General features: G+C 43.1%; 1 protein-coding gene across 1 annotated transcript in view; it reads right to left on the reverse strand.

Annotated features, from left to right (window-relative positions):
• Window positions 1–19,179, reverse strand: part of TMEM178B (transmembrane protein 178B) — a 427,174-nt gene that overhangs the window by 366,806 nt on the left and 41,189 nt on the right. The gene's annotated exons all lie outside the window — the stretch shown is intronic.

Raw genomic sequence — 19,179 nt, forward strand, 5'->3', positions numbered from 1 at the left:
AGCTTTTTTTTTATTAATTTATTTATTTATTTATTTTTGCAGAGATAGGGTCTTGCTATATTGCCCAGGCTACTCTCCAACTCCCAGCCTCCAGGGATCCTCCCACCTCTGCCTCCCAAAGTATTGGGATTATAGGTATGAGACACTTTGCCCAGCAAAGTATATTGTTTTTAAATATGGTAATATATGCAAAGATGGCCAAGAACATCCAAAGTCAATTGCCTCTAAAAAAACTGGCTTAGGAAACAAAAGGCTGAGGACTGCTTTTTTCTTTAGGACACCTTTAGTTGTATTTTAATAGCACTGTTTGTTTAAAAGTATTAATAAAAATAAAAGTAGGTTTAAAAGCTTGTGTCCGCCGGGCGCAGTGGCTCAAGCCTGTAATCCCAGCACTTTGGGAGGCTGAGGCGGATGGAGGATCACGAAGTCAAGAGATCGAGACCATCCTGGTCGACATGGTGAAACCCTGTCTCTACTAAAAATAAAAAAAATTAGCTGGGCATGGTGGCGCGTGCCTGTAATCCCAGCTACTCAGGAGGCTGAGGCAGGAGAATTGCCTGAACCCAGGAGGCGGAGGTTGCGGTGAGCCGAGATTGCGCCATTGCACTCCAGCCTGGGTAAGAAGAGTGAAACTCCATCTCAAAAAAAAAAAAAAAGTTTGTGTCCTACTAATATATATTCTGAATTAACATTTAATAAAAGCTATAATCAGCCGGGCGCGATGGCTCATGCCTGTAATCCCAGCACTTTGGGAGGCCAAGGCAGGCAGATCACGAGGTCAGGAGATCGAGACCATCCTGGCCAACATGGTGAAACCCCATCTCTACTAAAAATACAAAAATTAGCTGGGAGTGGTGGCGTGTCCCTGTGATCCCAGCTTCTCAGGAGGCTGAGGCAGGAAAATCGCTCGAACCTGGGAAGCGGAGGTTGCAGTGAGCCAAGATCACCCCACAGCACTCCAGCCTCGGAGACAGAGTGAGACTCCATCTCAATAAATAAATAAATAATAAAAGCTACAATTATCTTGTATAATCTTGCATAATTGTATATTGCATTATTTTACTAAAAGCATTTTATTGAATGGAAACGTTTAAAATAGTCCACCATTTTCAAAAAAACTAACATGGATATGAATGGTATTCATTCCTAAACAGATATATTTTGTCATCTAATCTTAACAACAACCTCGTAAATTGCATATTACCATCTCCTTCCTTCTGCAGATAAAAAGAAAGGAAGGTTGAACTCGCCCAAGGTCACAAGACTTCTAAACGGAAGAGCTGATTCTCCATGTGGGACTTCTGACTTCAGGTCCACATGGCACACTGTTGATATCACCTCACCATTCTAAGCCAGATCCCTTAATGCTGAGCCTCCAAATTTTGCCTACAGATATGGAGAAAAGCTTTGCCCTTCCCAAAGCTACGGTTACAAGATTCATCTCCACTACACCTCACCCTCCCATTCCTAAGATCTGGCCACTTTCTCATTACAATTGGACTATCTAGTAAAAGCAGACTATGCCTTGATGATAACACTTTTTTTTTTTTTGAGATGAAGTCTTGCTCTTGTTGCCCAGGCTGGAGTGCAACGATGCAATCTCGGCTCACTGCAACCTCCACCTCCCGGGTTCAAGCGATTCTCCTGTCTCAGCCTCCCAAGTAGCTGGGACTACAGGTGCATGCCACCATGCCTGGCTAATTTTGTATTTTCAGTAGAGACAAGGTTTCTCCATGTTGGTCAGGCTGGTCTTGAATTCCCAGCCTCAGGTGACCCACCCACCTCTGCCTCCCAAAGTGCTGGGATTACAGGTGTGAGCCACTGTGCCCGGCTGATGATAACACTTTTAATTCCATGGTGATGTTAGAGTCTGTTCTAGACCTCCAAACACTAGGAGAAAAAGAGAGCCCACATAGCCCTCTGAGGTCTCATCCTGCCTCACTGAGAGCTACACCTAAACCAGATGGTATCCAGCCCAAGGCTTTCTCACATTCCAGGGGCCTCATCGCCTTCTCTCCACCCACATAACCCCAGCTCCCTTCTCCAGCCTTCCCTCCAGCTCACCCTCACCCTCCATATTTCTGAGACTTGAACCAAACAAAAAAGACAGGGATTCCTGACTGAAGACAATGAACAAATATACCTGCAAAAGGCATCAAAGCATGTTCATTAAAGTGTGTGCTGAGTGCCACCCTGAGGTGTAGGTGTTGCGCAGAGCACAGACTTGAACCATCTCTGTGTAGTGAACAACTGACATTAGACAGAGAGAGTACACATGCTGTAAAATCACACTCAGTCACTCTAGCCTAAGGAAGGGCAGTAGCCCACATCAGTGTCCCGCCCCCATCCCAAGGGCTCCTCAGGTCCTGCAGGCCCTCTACATCTTCCACTTGCCAGCCTTTTGTTGACAAGCTCCTCCTATGCCTGACAGCTCCCTCCAGCCACTAGAGGCCACTGGGACCAAGTGGGACAGACCAGAAGTGCCAGGCAATTAATGCCCCCATCCTCAGCAGGCCTCAACAAATGACTGAAGAGAATCAGTGAATAAATGGATAAATAGGCCAGCACCCTCATGGGTCAGCCAGAGTAACCTGAAGCATTTTCTGCTCTGTCTCCCAGCAGTCCCCAGTGGGATGGAGCCCCAGGTTCCCCCAGCACTAACCTGCTCAACAGCTCAGCCTCTGCAGGCTTCCTTCCTTCCATGCCCCCCTCCAGTCTTCCTCCCTCCTCGTTTTAGGACTTCTGGGAGAACTCAAACTAATACAAGGCCTGCCTGACTCAGCAAAATGTCTTAAGAGAGCCAAGCGTGCCAAATAATTGTCCTTGGGGACCTGCTATACTAAACAGATAAGATTAACACATAATTAGCACATCTGTTTTTTTAATGCAAAATAAACGTTGTTAAGAAGTAAGATTTTCTGAAGTGCCTTGAACAAGACCCTTTCAGTTTTGTTTATACCATTGTTTTCTTCCCACCATTTCTTCGGTGTCCTTTCTTCTTCTCAAAGGCAAACTTCTTCTGACCACAGGGTCTTTCAAATAAGCAAATTAATCATTTCTGAAATAATTAGGGTTCTATATCATTGATATATTTTCCACCCTAGTGCTGCCTCTTTACCAAAGAGTCTTCAAAATTTTTAGCCATTCAGTCATCCTACTGTACTCATATAGGACTCTAACGAGAAGGCACAGAGCTTCCTACCTGAGGTCACAGATCCCTGATTTAACTAACATAATCATCATCACCATCAGTCACTATTGTATAGCACTTACCATACACTGGATGTTCTAAACACTCGACACATATTCACTCATTTCATCCCACAAAGTAGTCATTATTTATTATCCTCCCCATTATACAGATAAAGAGACAGAGGCACAGAGTTTAAGTAACTTGTCTCATGTCACATAGGAAATGGAGAAGCTGAGATTGAAACCCAAGCCCCCTGAACCTAGACCTGGGGCTCTTCAATCACCTCTGGGCCCTGATTGCAACAGCCAAGGCAGAGGCCAGGCTTCCAGAAGGAATCCAGTGTGAGTTGGAGGCCAAGCTAAGTCTAGGAATCAGCCTTGAAAGAGAGGCTTTGAAACAGCTGAGGCCACTGCAGGCACAGGAATGAGCCAGAGACAGAAACATTTGCAGTGCTGATCAAGTCACACCATCTGAACTTTGCAACTAAGTTCCCTTCCACAGGAATTTACAATAAGGTAATTTCCCAAAATTGTATGAGGGATAGTAAATAATGTAACATTTCACAAATATTGTACTCCACCCACAGATGCCATACAAGAGCCCCTTAACCCCCCCAAAAAGTCCCTAAGTTCAGGCATCACGTTACCTGACTTCAAACCATACTACAAGGCTGCAGTAACCAAAACAGCATGGTACTGGTACCAAAACAGATATATAGACCAATGGAACAGAACAGAGGCCTCAGAAATAATGCCACACATCTACAACCATCTGATCTTTGACAAACCTGACAAAAAACAAGCAATGGGGAAAGGATTCCTTATTTAATAAATGATATTGGGTAAACTGGCTAGCCATAGGCAGAAAACTGAAGCTGGACCCCTTCTTTACTCCTTATACAAAAATTAACTCAAAATGAATTAAAGACTTAAACTTAAGACCCAAAACCATAAAAACCCTAGAAGAAAACCTAGGCAATACCATTCAGAACATAGGCATTGGCAAAGACTTCATGACTAAAACACCAAAGCAATGGCAACAAAAGCCAAAATAGACAAATGGGATCTAATTAAACTAAAGAGCTTCTGCACAGCAAAAGAAACAATCACCAGAGTGAACGGGCAACCTACAGAATGGGAGAAAATTTTTGCAATCTATCATCTGACCAAGGACTAATATCCAGAATCCATAAATAACTTAAACAAATTTACAAGAAAAAAAACAATTCCATCAAAAAGTGGGTGAAGAATATGAACAGACACTTCTCAAAAGAAGATATTTATGCAGTCAACAAACATATGAAAAAAAGTTCATCATCACTGGTCATTAGAGAAAGGCAAATCAAAACCACAGTGAGATACCATCTCACACCAGTTAGAATGGTGATCATTAAGAAGTCAGGAAAGAGCAGATGCTGGAGAGGATGTGGAGAAATAGGAATGCTTTTACACTGTTGGTGGGGTGTAAATTAGTTCAACCATTGTGGAAGACAGTGTGGTGATTCCTCAAGGATCTAGAACCAGAAATACCATTTGACCCAGCAATCCCATTTCTGGGTATATATCCAAAGGATTTAAATCATTCTACTATAAAGACACATGTACACGTTTGTTTATTGCAGCACTGTTTACAATAGCAAAGACTTGAAACTAACCCAAATGCCCATCAATGATAGACTGGATAAAGAAAATGTGGTACATATACACCATGGAATACTGTGCAGCCATAAAAAAGGACAACTTCACGTCCTTTCTAGGGACATGGATGAAGCTGGAAACCATCATTCTCGGCAAACTAACACAGACACAGAAAACCAAACACCACATGTTCTCACTAGTAAGTAGGAGTTGAACAAAGAGAACACATGGACACAGGGAGGGGAACATCACACACCTAGACCTGTCAGTGGGTGGGGGCCAAGGGGAGGGATAGCATTAAGAGAAATATCTAATGTAGATGACAGGTCGATGGGCACAGCAAACTACCATGGCACATGTATACCTATGTAACAAACCTGCACGTTCTGCACATGTATCCCAGAAATTAAAGTATAAAAAAGAAAAGAGTCTCCAAGTTCATTGGAGAGAGTCAATTCATTGGAGATTCAATTCCTTGGAATTTAATAGTCAAAGAAATTGACTTCAACTCCCTAGCCGAACTAAACATCTGAGTCTAGCATCCCTCTTGGTCTCAGGAGATGCTGTTTGTACTCCTGAGTCCTCTTTCTCCCTTTCACCTCCATCTCTGAGATTCCTTCCAGCACCTCCTGGAAGGCCACAGGGCAGAGGGAAACACTGCCATTCTGTGTCTGCACCCACCTTTGCTTTGGACTTCTGGCTGTGTTGGAAGAAAGAACACCAAATTATCTCTGGCTAATGAGAAAAGAACAGAGGCACCTCGATCGGTAAATAAGGCATTCAGTCGTGACCAGCTGTTCAAACAAAGGTTTCTCAGTGGTTCAAAGAGAAAGCAGGCGGCAGAATGAAGTCAGCGTAGGACACACAAAACATTGAACTCGGAGCTGAAGCTGCCAGCACCATACTCATTTGCCAAGAGCAATTTCATTTGAGTAAAAAACATCATCCATCACATTAAATTAATGTTGTTAATTTGAATTTTATTGGTTTTGTCATTTTATTTGTTTTTAATGTGTAAATCTCATTTGGTTTCATGGATATATGAGAGCTTTAAGTACTAGGAGTTTATACCTAGCTTTATTTTATACATATTTAAATAACATCATAATAAAAATAATTTGTCAACTCTAGGGGTCCTTAAGAATGTTTTCCTTTAAATGCAGCTCTCAACCTTGCAGACAGGCCTTTGCCCTTAGACGTGAATGCCCTTGGAAAGGTCACTCTTTGCCCTCCCCAGGAATCCTTACTTCCAGCAGGTGCTAACAGTTTTCAGTTGGTTGGGCCAGGGAACTTTGCGCTCATTTGCCTGATCCCTACTTTTATGTCTTCGCAGTTTCTTAACCCTTACTCTTACTTCTCCATCCAATAGCCCCAAGTTTTAAAATTTCCACACATCAATTCCTACTTTTTGTCAAATTGAGGGAAAGTTCTGAGTCCTATGCCTGGCGTTAAAATTTTTAAACAATCTGATAATTTCAAGTATGTCTTTCATTCTTTTTCTATAACACACCTAGGTCCCACCTGGCTTTTCTGCTCATTCCTACCATTACATAACACTGGAATCTCCCCTGTCCTTCTCCCCAGTCCCTTCAAATCCCATGGATCTAGTCAGGCATAGTGGCTCATGCCTGTAATCTCAGCACTTTGGTAGGCCAAGGTGGGTAAATCACCTGAGGTCAGGAGTTCAAAACCAGCCTGGCAACATGGTGAAACCCTGCCTCTACTAAAAATACCAAAAAAATTAGCAGGCATGGTGGCACACACCTGTAATCCCAGTTACTTGGGAGGCTGAAGCAGGAAAATCACTTGAACCCAGGACGCAGAGGTTGCAGTGAGCTGAGATCATGCCACCGCACTCTAGCCTGAGTGACAGAGTGAGACTCCATCTCAAAAAAATCCCACAGATCCTGAGTGAGCTTCTTGGAATCAACCTAGTTCACAAGCTCCATGCACGCTGCCCTTTTTTTCTTACCTGGTAACACCCACCCAAGCTGAATCACCCATTTTGGTCTTTACCCATACAAGACATTCTAACGTAACCCAAGCATTCCACACCATTTCCCAATCAAAGGGGAAGCTCTTGGAGGACAGGGAAAGTATCTTACAACATTCTTTATTCCTCTGCCTTAGCCTGAATTCCCCTCTTAAGCAGAGTCTGAGATAACAGCTTATAGGCAGTAGGTTTTCTGGGATAGATCCAAAGAACAAGAGTGAAAAACTGGGGGAGAGGGAAGTCCAGGAGGGGAAAAAGCCACTGCATTGGCAATTAATGAGCTCAGCCCCATGGGGACTTTGGAAGGAGACAAATAGAACAGGACTCAGAATCATCTGTCCAAAGGGCGAAGGAGGAAGCACTTTGCCACCAGCTCCTATTCACTGGTCAAGGGTTGGCCTGACAGCTTTTGACTTCTTTGCATCTCTAGGCAGCACATGCATGAAGTCCAATGGGCCTCCCAAAAATGCTTCACAGAAACCCTGGGGCAGAAAGGGAGAGATAATACAGATTTACCGTGCAGCTGACGGGAGATGCTGTCTAGTTAAGTCTGTGTGAGGCTGGTTGCCCAGCAATGACTGAAGGACAAGATGGACAAAGAGGATGTGAGACAGGACATAGAGATTCTTGCCTCCCTCAGCAACCAATATGATGCTAGGCTGAAAGGAGGTGCATTGCAATTCCTGTAGAATCAATGTAAACATTTCTCCCTTGAGGCCTTCGCATATTAATCAATGCTCTTCTGTGGTCATCCTGCTTCAGATCTGGAAATCTCAAGGCTTCCTCTTTGTACCAATTATAAACCGTCTTTGATCCTCATACTAAAATGCCCTTAACTGTGAAAATACCAAGACAATAGAAAACCACTATGTTAGATTTCTACGTCGCATTTCTGTATACTAATGACATTATCTAAATAAACTTCTCCCCTGTCTGAGATAGCACAATTACGATGTCCATAAATCAGAGTTCATATAGCTCAAATGCCCATTCAATAGTAACCAAATAAAATGTCCTCAACTCAATTCTAATTCCCTGAGGCCGTGCCGTACACAGCTTGCTGCTGTAGGTGCTGGGATGTAATGATGTGTATGCCATGGTCCCTGGCCTCAAGAAGCTGACCCTCAGACTGAGGATGGCCCAACTCACTGTGAGGTAGACATCAAGAGGAACCCCAGAGAAACAGATGCACGGAAGGAGCTCCCATTCCAACTGGGGAATTAGGAATGGTTTCCTATAGGATGGGGTGTTGGTTGAGGTGGGCGCTCATTCTGACTGGTCATTCTGTCTGAAAGGATCCTCCCAGGAAGAGGTTGAGAATAGGAAGGAAAAGGGTCCCGGAAGTCCCATCTGGCTGGGCAATGCCCTCACATGAACCTTCCATGCCTGTCTAGTCCAACGGTTTTCAAGTCTGATGGTGTGCAAGCTGTGTGATGTGGAGTCTCAGGATCTCAGGGAACAGATGGACAGTGACAGGACAGATGGGACAGAGCACGGGGCTGTGAGTGTCCCCCTCCCGCTTTAACTAGAACAGCTGAGTTAGAACAAAACGGACTCCACTGTTAAGCATCCGAAACCCAAAAACCCCTCTTGGAGTTAAAAGCACCAGTCTGGGTCTTTTACCCCACCCCCAGTCAGCCACACGGACATGAACAAGGCCCTTGAATTTTCTCACTCTCATCCTTCAGCATCTCTCAAAGTGTCTCCAAATATTCCTGCTGTCTCTGAATTGTTAGACAGCATGAGTCGATATTCCAAATATCTACTTAATATTTGGAAGCCTGATAAAGTATTTGCTGATACCCAGTGGTCTGTCTCTGGTTAAAATGCAAAGCAGGTTCTCAAGTCACAGTATATTTTACCTCCTTTTACACCTCTTCCCCACATGAGGGGCTTGAAGAGTAAGATAAATGAAATGAGCTTCCTGGCCACTCACCCAGCAAAAGCCACTTATCACCCTGGCCAAGTGGATGAGTGGCTATTTGCAGAACAGAACGCATAGTTTTGAGGAGTGTCCAGGTGAGTTCTCTTCTCTCTGATAAAAAAGAGAAAACCCTGCTCTTTGCTGTGACCAGTCACACTTACCCCCTTAGATTTCTTAGAGTCACATGGCTGGAGATGATGGAGAGGTATCCTTGCAAAATATGTAGAGCAGCAAAGCAAGGAAGAGAAGAAATTACTGATACTTTGGCCTGTGACTATTAATAGATTGTTAAATTCTAATCCAGTAATAAAAGACTTCGGCTAGGCATGGCAGCTCATGCCTGTTATCTCAGTACTTTAGGGAGCATAGGCAGGAGGATCACTAGAGTCCACAAGTTTGAGACCAGTCTAAGCAACACAGCAAGACCCTATCTCTGCAAAAAACAAAAACAAAAATTAGCCAGGCCATGGTGGCTCACAGCTGTAGTCCCAGCTACTCAGGAGGCTGGGGTGAGAGGATTGCTTGAGCCTGGGAAATCAAGGCTACAGTGAGCCGTGATCAAGCCATTGCACTCTAGCATGGATGACAGAGCAAGACTCTGTCTCTAAAAAATGTTTAAAAAAAAAAAAAGCAGACTTCATGAGATGGTTTCTGAAATAAGCCACTTTGAGGTGAATAAATCTCTCAGATTAGAACTAGCCTGAAAAAGCACAAAAATGGCCTATGTGTGTTCATTTTTCAAGACTACCAACTAATATGTTAATATACACATATATACAGGCAAGAACTAAAGATCAGATAAAGCAAATAGCAGGAAAAATAATTATTGACTTGTAAATTGTGTATCCTTAATACTACTAGAGACAAATGTTTCTGCCTTTGTCAGGAAATGCCAAGATTGTTAACTTCAACTACTGGTAAATTAATACACACACTTTAGTTTATTAAGGGGTATAATCAGAATGAAAATATTGATATAGGCAAACACTCATTTCTGGCAATAGAAAAGTAAATATAAACACAATTCACAACAGCATTAATTTGTCTCACTCCTTTTCCTCCAGGATTATTATAAAGTGTTCTAGCACTATTACATCCGAGGAAATGATTGAGAGCCCGTTTAGTTCTGACCATTTCTCCTTCTCTTTAATTATTTCTTTAGCCAGAATTAACACTGGCAAATCCCCCCAACCTTTTAACATTCATCTTCTCTGATCTGTGCAAGCTGGCTTCTCCACAGCTAAGACAAGAAGAAGCCACCCATATTTAAGGGACATTCCCTAGGCTAATGAATTGTCAGCAAAAACAGCAATTTTGAAGCAATCATGTATAACAAAAATGGCAAATTAACATGTTAGATAAAGGCAGGTTAGCAGATGCCATATTCTTCAGGCTGTAGACAGTGCCTGTATTTGCTGGCTAAGGCTACCTGATGCGGTTTGGCTACGTCACCACCGAAATTTCATCTTGAATGGTAGCTCCCATAATTCCCACATGTCATGGGAGGGACCGAAGTGGGAGATAACTGAATCATGGGGGGAAGTTTTTCCTGTCCTGTTCTGGCGATAGTGAATCCGATGGTTTTATAAAGGCCAGTCCCTTGCACAAACTCTTTTGCCTGCCATATGAGACATGACTCTGCTTCTCCATCACCTTCCACCATAATTCTGAAGCCTCCCAACCATGTGGAACTGTGAGTCCATTAAACCTCTTCTCTTTATAAATTACTGGGCATGCCCTTATAAGAGCATGAGGACGGACTAATACACTGCCATAACAAAAGACCATAGACTGCATGGCTTAAATAACATTTACTTTCTCTCCTTTCTGGAAGTCTGAGATCAAGGTTCCAGCAGCATTTGGTTTCTGGTGAAGCCTCTCTTCTTGGCTTGTAACTGGCTTCCTTCTCACCGCATGCTCATGTAACCTTTCCTCAGTTGGAGAACAAAAGAGTGAGATCTCAGGGGTCTCTTCTAAGACCAGTCCTATCAGATCAGGGTCCCAGCCTTATGATCTCATTTAATCTCAATTACTCCCTTACCCCAAATACAGTCACACTAGGTTGAGGGCTTCAACATATGAATTTTAGGGAGACAATAACTCAGTCCATAAAAGTGTCTATGGAGAAATTTGTTATTCTCTGGAATTTAGGAAAATTAGTTATTTGGTCAGTCAAGATTTATTCAGCTCTCCTATGTGCCAGCCATTGCCCTGATGGTGAAAAGAAATAGAAGAAAAGGGAGAGGACACATTTGGAGAACAGGCAAGCATGAATAAGTGCTCACATCCTAACAGTTGCCTCTCTTCTTCATACCTATAGTTTGTCTAGTAACCTTTGAGTGTATATTTATTGATTCTCCAAATGCTGCCTTTACACATTAAGTGTGGTGCTTCAGGTGGAAATAGCACAATGCAAATCAATATTTACGTGTAATTCCCAAGTTCTGATATAACTATATATTCCAAATCATATTATTAGACTTTCCCTACTTATTTACTAAAAAAGTTATTTCTTCAAACAAATATTACAATCTATAAGCCCTGAGGGAAGAGGCTTTGTCTTGTTCCACTGAAATCCACAGCTACATAGCATCTGATACATAAAAGACATTCATGCCACTGCTGGATGAATAAAGAAACAACAATTACCACACACAAAATTAAAAGATACTGTTTTAAATAAAATTGTTAAAGAAATAAGCTGCTAAAATCCAGTCATTACTTTTCCTACCATGTACATTTTTTCCTATAAATTAGCCTTTTAAAATGGCATAGCATTTTATCTTTTAATCAATAAATCATAAATTTTATAAAATCCTATTTAATTTTTGCTTAAGAGTCTTTTTTTGTTTAGAAAGAGAGGGTGACAGAGACAGAGTCTCACTCCATCACCCAGGCTGGAGTACCATGGGAAGATCATAGCTCACTGCAGCCTCGAACTTCTTGGCTCAAACAATCCTCCTGCCTTGGCCTCCCAAAGCACTAGAATTACCAATGTGAACCTCCACATCCAGCCCAACAGTCAGTTTTTTATTCCTGTGTTAGTGTCATCAAAAACCACAACAGCCAAGTGAACAGTGTCTACCTCATCTCCTGCCACAGGCTCCTCCCAAATTAACTACCATCACATGCAATTTGCTTTTCATTCCATAGTCATGTATCAAACACCTACAGTCTGCCAGCCTCCATCCTAGACAAGGGGGATTAATGGTGCGGAGAAAGACACAGTCCCCGCCCTTGTGATGCTTACTATCTAACAAAGGAAACAATCATACTAATAAACGCTAATTACAAACTGAATCAAGTATACCGAAGAAGAGGAACCCAGGGCTTTGAAAAGTGAGAGCAAGGGATCAGGTAAGAAACCAAAGGCTTTGTCATTATCCAAAACTCTAACTCCTCCATAATCACAATTTCATGTATCACACTCTGTCTACCACCTCCTGAGTTTCCAGCTCACTTTCTCAAATACCCCATCTCCATCAATCCTATAACTCCACCAAGACTTACAACCCATTGATTGCACCACCTTTTCACCTCCCCTCACCTTTTCCTGTCCTTTTTTTCCATGTATCTCAGCCTAGAATCCATCACCAGGCACTATATCACTCCATTCCCATGCCTCTCATTCACTTCCAACAAACTCCTTGATGTGATTTGGCTCTGTGTCCCCACCCAAATCTCATCTTCAGTTGTATTCCATAATTCCCACGTGTTATGGGGAGGACCCAGTGGGGGATAACTGAATCATGGGGGCGGTTTCTCCTATACTGTTCTCATGGGAATGAATAAGTCTCCCAAGGATCTGATGGTTTGAGAAGAGGAAACTGTTTCTCTTGGCTCTCATTATCTCTCTTGCCACCACCATGTAAGAAGTACCTTTCGCTTTCCACCATGATTGTGATATCTCCCTAGCCACTTGGAACTGTAAGTCCATTAAACCTCTTTCTTTTGTAAATTGCCAAGTCTCAGGTATATCTTTATCTGCAGCAAAAAAACTGACTAATACCCTCCTGGTTAACTACAGTTTTCTGCCTTCTCCATGCTTTTGCTAACACAGCAGAACACTGATAGAGAAAAAACACACAATCATGCCAAACTAGTCTCATGTTATACCCCAGACCATAAGCCTCAAACGAGCCCCAGAGCTGCCTGTGGGAATACTGGAAGCCTAAGTCCACCCACTTGTTCAAGCATCTGGACAGTTATTTCACAATTCTTCCTTCCTCTTCACCCCACCATCACCTGCTCCCCCATCTCACTATTGGGTGATAATTTCACATCCTTCAACACTAAGAATCGATGCAATCAAAAGAATTTACACAAATCCCCACTACCACATCTCTCTACCTAACAGCATGGGCCTAACCATGACAAACTCTGCTTTCTCTCCTGCTACTACAGACAGATTGACCATGAACCATCCCGATGCAAACCTGCACACTGGGTCCCATCCCCTTGTGCCTATTCAATGACATCACTCTAAGGATTCTCCCTCTTTCCCACATCAGCAAATCTTCCTTCTGCATTGGACCATTACATTATCACTCAAAGATGCTGTTATTTCTCCCATCTCTGAAAATCCTTCTCCCAAAACCCCTTCTCATTCCAGATAATGAAGTTAATGCTTCATTTCTCTACCACCTTTATGACAAATCATCGTTACAGAGATCTCTCTTTTTAACTGTCTCCAATATTTCTCCTTCCATCTTCTCATGAACCTGCTCCAATCAGGCTTTTAATCCTCTACCACCACTATACCAATAACTTCTAAATTCCTAAATGCAGTGGTCAAATCTCAGTCCCCAGCTGTTCAACCAGCAACATCTGACATGGACCACTTTCTCCTGCTGGAAACTCTTCCTTCACTTGACCTCCGGACCACCACAAACTCTAGCACTGCACCAGTCTCACCTTTTCAATCTTATTTGCCTTTCCTTTTCTTTTCCAGGAACTCTTTACATTCTAGTGTCCCAAGCTTCGGTCAATTGGCCTTTTATTTTCTCTTGTCCCCTCCCTTCGTGATCTCATCTAATTATAGCTTTAAATACCATCAATGCTGACAACTCTCAAATTTGTACCTCCAGTTCAGACTGTTCTATATCCAAGTACCTACTCTCTGATGTATAACAGACCTCTCCAATTTAATATGCCCCAAACCAAAGCCCTTACCTCCCTAAAGCCTGCACTGGCCATCTCGGTGCCCATATTAGTTGATGACAACTCCATTCTTGGCCAAGCAAAACTGTGGATCTTTCCCTGAGTCCTATATTTCTCTCATATCCCTTATACTCAATCCATCAGAAAATCCTGTTCACTATACCTTCAAAGTATCTCTACTTCTCACCCCCTCTACTGCCAACACTGTGGCCCACGCCACCATCACCATGTCTACATTGTGGATGCACCTCCTAACTGATCTCCCCGCATCCACTCTTCCCCAGCTACTGCCTCTTGTCAACACAGCATCCAGAATGACTGAAAAACATAAAGCAGATGATAAACACTGGTCTGTTCAAAATGGTGCAACAACTCCCATCTCAGAGTAAAGACCAAGGCCTTGCAGTGGCCCTGTGTGACCACATCCACTGCTCTATCCCTCACTCACTCTACTCCATGCCACCAGCCTCCTGTTTCTCAAACACGCTGGGCATACTCCAGCTTTAGATACTTGGCACAGGCTGCTTCCTCACTCTTCCCCCTCCTGCCCCAGAAGCATATTTATTAGTCCTGTATCTTTTTCAATGTCATCTTCTCAGTGAGGTTTTCTTCCCAGTCCAGCCTACTCGAGATTGCAAAGCTACACCCCAACTCCACACTCCCCATGCTCTTTACCGAGATCCATCTTTTCCCGAAACGTTCATCAGCCTCTGACTGTTGTCTCCTCATTGGGATATTAGGCTCAGGCAGGACAGGGATTTTGTTTAGTTTTGACTCAGGCATCTCGGATGCCTAGAACAGTGCCTGGCACACTATGGGCACCCAATCAACATGAAATATGTGTTAGGTGAATATAGTAAATGAGAGGCAGTGATGCAATCACTAAAAGTCACAATTAGAATATGCACAGTTGATCCCAGAGTGAAGATGGTGTTGGTGGGGAGGACCACTGGGTTCCCAGGAACAGGTTAGCATTCATTAGCACATTTACACTAATGTGTTTATCAGATTCTCTGGTTGTTACTTTGGAAAGCGGCCTGAGGAAGAAAGAAGGCTCCAGACACCTGGTATCTCAAAGAGAATTTTAAGTATTTCTAAAACTTTCCCGCAACCCATCAACCTACTCCAAAGAGTAAATGACTCGGAACTTGTACTCTCAGGGGACATGGAGTGGGTGTGGCCCAAAACCTAAATGTCTTTAAAGAATCATATTTTAACTTGAAAAGTGAGATGCATCTTATGTTCCTCTCTGTAATATATCTATGTGTTTTAATATACAAATAATGTTAAATTATTTAATGGTTTAATTGATTTCCTAAATAATCTTAAAGTAAAATGCACAAGCCAGAAAAGGATGTCATTTCTGCCCTGGGCATCACGCACTCCCTAGGCAGCAGGGGGACCCCTGTTTTAGAATCACTGGGCACTCTGGAACTACCAGAAAAGAACTAGGAAGAATATAAAGTCAAATGAAAGTATAAAAAAAAACGCCTATTTTACAGTTTGCTTTGGCTGACCCCCTGCCTTTTTTTTTTTTTTTTTTTTGAGATAGGATCTCACTCTGTTGCCCAGGGTGACTGAGATCTCAGCTCACTGCAACCTCCGCCTCTCAGACTCAAGCAATTCTCATGTCTCGGCCTCCCAAGTAGCTGGGAGCACAGGTGTGCACCACCACACCTGGCTAATCTTTATATTTTTAGTAGAGACAGGGTTTCACTATGCTGCCCAGGCTGGTCTCAAACTCCTGAGCTCAAGTGATCCACCCACCTCAGTCTCCCAGAGTGCTGGGATTATAGGTGTGAGCCACTGCGCCCACCCCCCAAACCGACCATTTTTAAAGGTTCTATTAAAAGGCTCCCTTGAATTATGTGAACCCTGTGTAAATTTCTGGCTTTGCTTTCATAGTCTACTAATGACCACTTTGTTCTAGAGCTATTTAGAGCATTTTAGGTTTTCCCCTAACATCTTTAGCAGCTCAAACTTGGAAGAAGTCATTACAAATGATTAGTGAAATTAGGGAGAAGAGTGTTTTTAATGAAAATGATATTCATGTGCATTTGTATTTGTAGCTAAATAAAACAAAAGAAATAAAATGTTTCTTTCTCTTTTTTTTGAGATGCAGTCTCACTCTGCTGCCCAGGCTGGAGTGCAGTGGTGCAATCTCGGCTCACTGCAACCTCTGCTTCTGCCTCTGCCTCCCAGGTTCAAGCAATTCTCACATCTCAGCCTCCCAAGTAGCTAGGACCATAGGCACATACCACCATGCCAGCTAATTTTTGTATTTTTAGTAGAGATGGGGTTTGACCATGTTGGCCAGGCTAGTCTCGAACTCCTGACCTCAAATGATCCGCCCCACCTCAGCCACCCTGCTAGCCTAATGTTCCCTTTTTTTTCTTTTTTGAGATAGAGTCTCATTCTGTCACCCAGGCTGGAGTACAGTGGCATGATCTCTGCTCACTGCAACCTCCACCTCCTGGGATCAAGTGATTCTCCTGTCTCAGCCTCCTGAGTAGCTGAGATTACAGGCATGCACCACCACACCCAGGCTAATTTTGTATTTTTAGCAGAGACAGGATTTCACCATGTTGGCCAGAATAGTCTCGATCTCCTGACTGACCTCAAGGGATTCACTTGCCTCAGCCTGCCAAAGTGCTGGGACTATAGGCGTGAGCTACTGCGCCTGGCCATGACCCCTCTTTTAAATAAAATCTTGGGATAGAGGGAGGTTTGCTGACACAATGACAGTTTAGCCAGCTAGTCCTTTCTTTTTCCCACAGGGACTCCTGCTTCTTTGCCCCTATTTCCTCTCCCCTCTTCATAACCCCATCATGTCAACTTTGGGAATGAAAGGCCACACTGGGGTTGGGGTAATTCTCTGCTGTGGTGGGTTCAAGTCAGATCTTTGACTCTCATTCAATGCAACTGTCTTTAAAGTTCATGAAGAGTTCTGACTTTCAGGCCGTGTTATGGGCCGAATTGTGTTCTTTTAAAACTCCTATGTTGAAGTCCTACCCCCTGGTACCTCCAAATCTGACTGTATTTGTCTTTACAGAGATAGTTAAGGTAAAACCAGGTCATTAAAGGACTCCTAATCCAATATGACTGGTGTCCTTATAAGAGGAGAAGAGGACCACACAGGTGCAGAGGAAAGACCACGTGAAGGCACAGGGAGAAGACGCCATCTACAAACCCAGGAAAGAGGGCTCCAGAGAAACCGGCCCTGCCAACACCTTGAGCTCAGACTCCTAGCCTCCAAAATTGTAAGAAAATACATTTTTGTGTTTAAGCCACCCAGTCTGTGGTACTTCGCTACGGCAGTCCAAGCAAATTAATACAGCCCGTAAACAGGAGGTACGACTCAGTCCCGAGAGGGAGAGGGTAGAAAGCAGCAGAGGTAGCTGATGATAGGGCTGAGAAGGCAGAGACAGAGCAGCAGATAGAGGGAGGCTAAAACTCTGAATGCCCAATTGCATCTTTAGCCATAGAAAGAATCCAGCTTTTCCTGCAGTCGTTCCCTCCTCACACCTTCTAATATATTCTTGCACCTGGAGAGGAGTGTCATCTCTCTTCCTGACAGTAGAATGCTTTCCAGCACTCCACAGGAGGCCTAGCTCAGCCTTCCATAGGTCACTGTGCAAGAAATACAGGCAGAAAACAGAGGATCCTTCACCTCTACAGCAGGAGCCGGGACAGCCCACATGCCGTCAGCCTCCAGGTGAGGCAAAGGCTTTACCATCTGCCCAGGATGCAACTCCTGCACCCCAGGAGGCCAGGGGAAAGCAAATCGTGTTTGTTTCACATTCAGAACTCATAAAATTTCTGACCTGACTCAGATTCAACTAAAAGAACTGGTCGCTCTAAAAATGCATGTACGGTTTTTTCAATTGTGCATGGCAGGGGGTAGGTGAAAAGAAAGGAAGAAAATAGTTTCTATTTTTTCAAATGATACCCAGTGACCCCAAGGGAAGACACTCTTCTATCAACAGCGATTATGCAGAGGAATTGGTTCCTGAAAGGATCCTGAATCCAATCAACCCTATTTTCTTTGCAATGGTAAGGGCTTACCAAGGAAAATCCATAATTCCAGCACTAATACAGTCTTAGTAAAATCTGCCAATAAATCTTCAGAGAAAATGTCAGCAAAGATGTTTTAAATAAATAGAAAAAAACATATTATATGGTACAAATTCAAAAACCACATCTCATTATTGCACAAAGTCAGGTTTCTTCCAGGTCAAATTTTGCTCCCTAAAGCTACATGGAAGCCCAAAGTTAGTCCTAATTCTCCTTCTAAAACCAATGTTAAAAATTCACTCCGTCAACCAGCATCTCCCATGGACCTACTATGAGCCAGGCAGGATGACAAAAATGAGAATAAACAGACAAATGAGATATAGCCCTCAAAAAACTCATTATCAGGTAAAGCAGACACACAAAAATTGAAAGGTTATAGTGTAATGTGATATGTGCTCCAAAAGAGGGAATGCAAAACAAGACAGGGACACTCAAAAGGTGATCTTTGTACATGGATTCTGAAGGCACTTGAATTTTAACTTTCAAGCAAAGAGGATACGAGACAGAAAACATGTTTGCTTCAATGCTTTATACTCTCAACTCAGTCTGACAATTTATGTCCATTATCAACTGCCCCTCTCTTTCCTACCCCAACAATCTACACCATAACTATTATTCAGCAGGCCTAGGCTGGTTTCTTCTTTCCAACATTCTCAGAAAAGATGAGTTGACCCCACCTGGGGAGCAATAATTTTTTTCCTCTCCACACTTGCAAAGACTAGGTAGCTGGAAAATGATAAATACAGCAGTAGGGAAAACCCACAAATGACATGAAATGCTACTCTGAGTATCTCTGGGCTCCTGGATGTACCTGCCCCTTGGAGCACAGGCCTTGGGACGGCAGTGAGTGTGTCTGCCTGCGATGGAGAGAGGTCCAGATGATGGTTCCAGAGACCTGGCTCCACCCACCTTAGCCACTTAACTGGGCACATTTTGTTTAATCTCATAAACTTCAACTTTCTCCTCTTTAAAATGGGGTCATACCACCTACCTAGACTGCCTCACAGAAAGCTTGGGAAATCAAAAGAACCATGATAAGTGGAAATGCTCCTAAGCCTCAAAAACACTGTGCGAATGTAAGAGAGGGTTATAATTAACCAAGCCACAGAGCTGCCTTAGGGCTTGATTAAAATACACTGTACCCCTCCGAATCGACAAAGTGTGAATGTGGTTAAAAAATAGGGACAGCTACTCCTAA

This window comes from Callithrix jacchus, chromosome 11 (assembly GCF_049354715.1).
Source record: "Callithrix jacchus isolate 240 chromosome 11, calJac240_pri, whole genome shotgun sequence".
In the NCBI taxonomy this organism is placed as follows: Eukaryota; Metazoa; Chordata; class Mammalia; order Primates; family Cebidae; genus Callithrix; species Callithrix jacchus.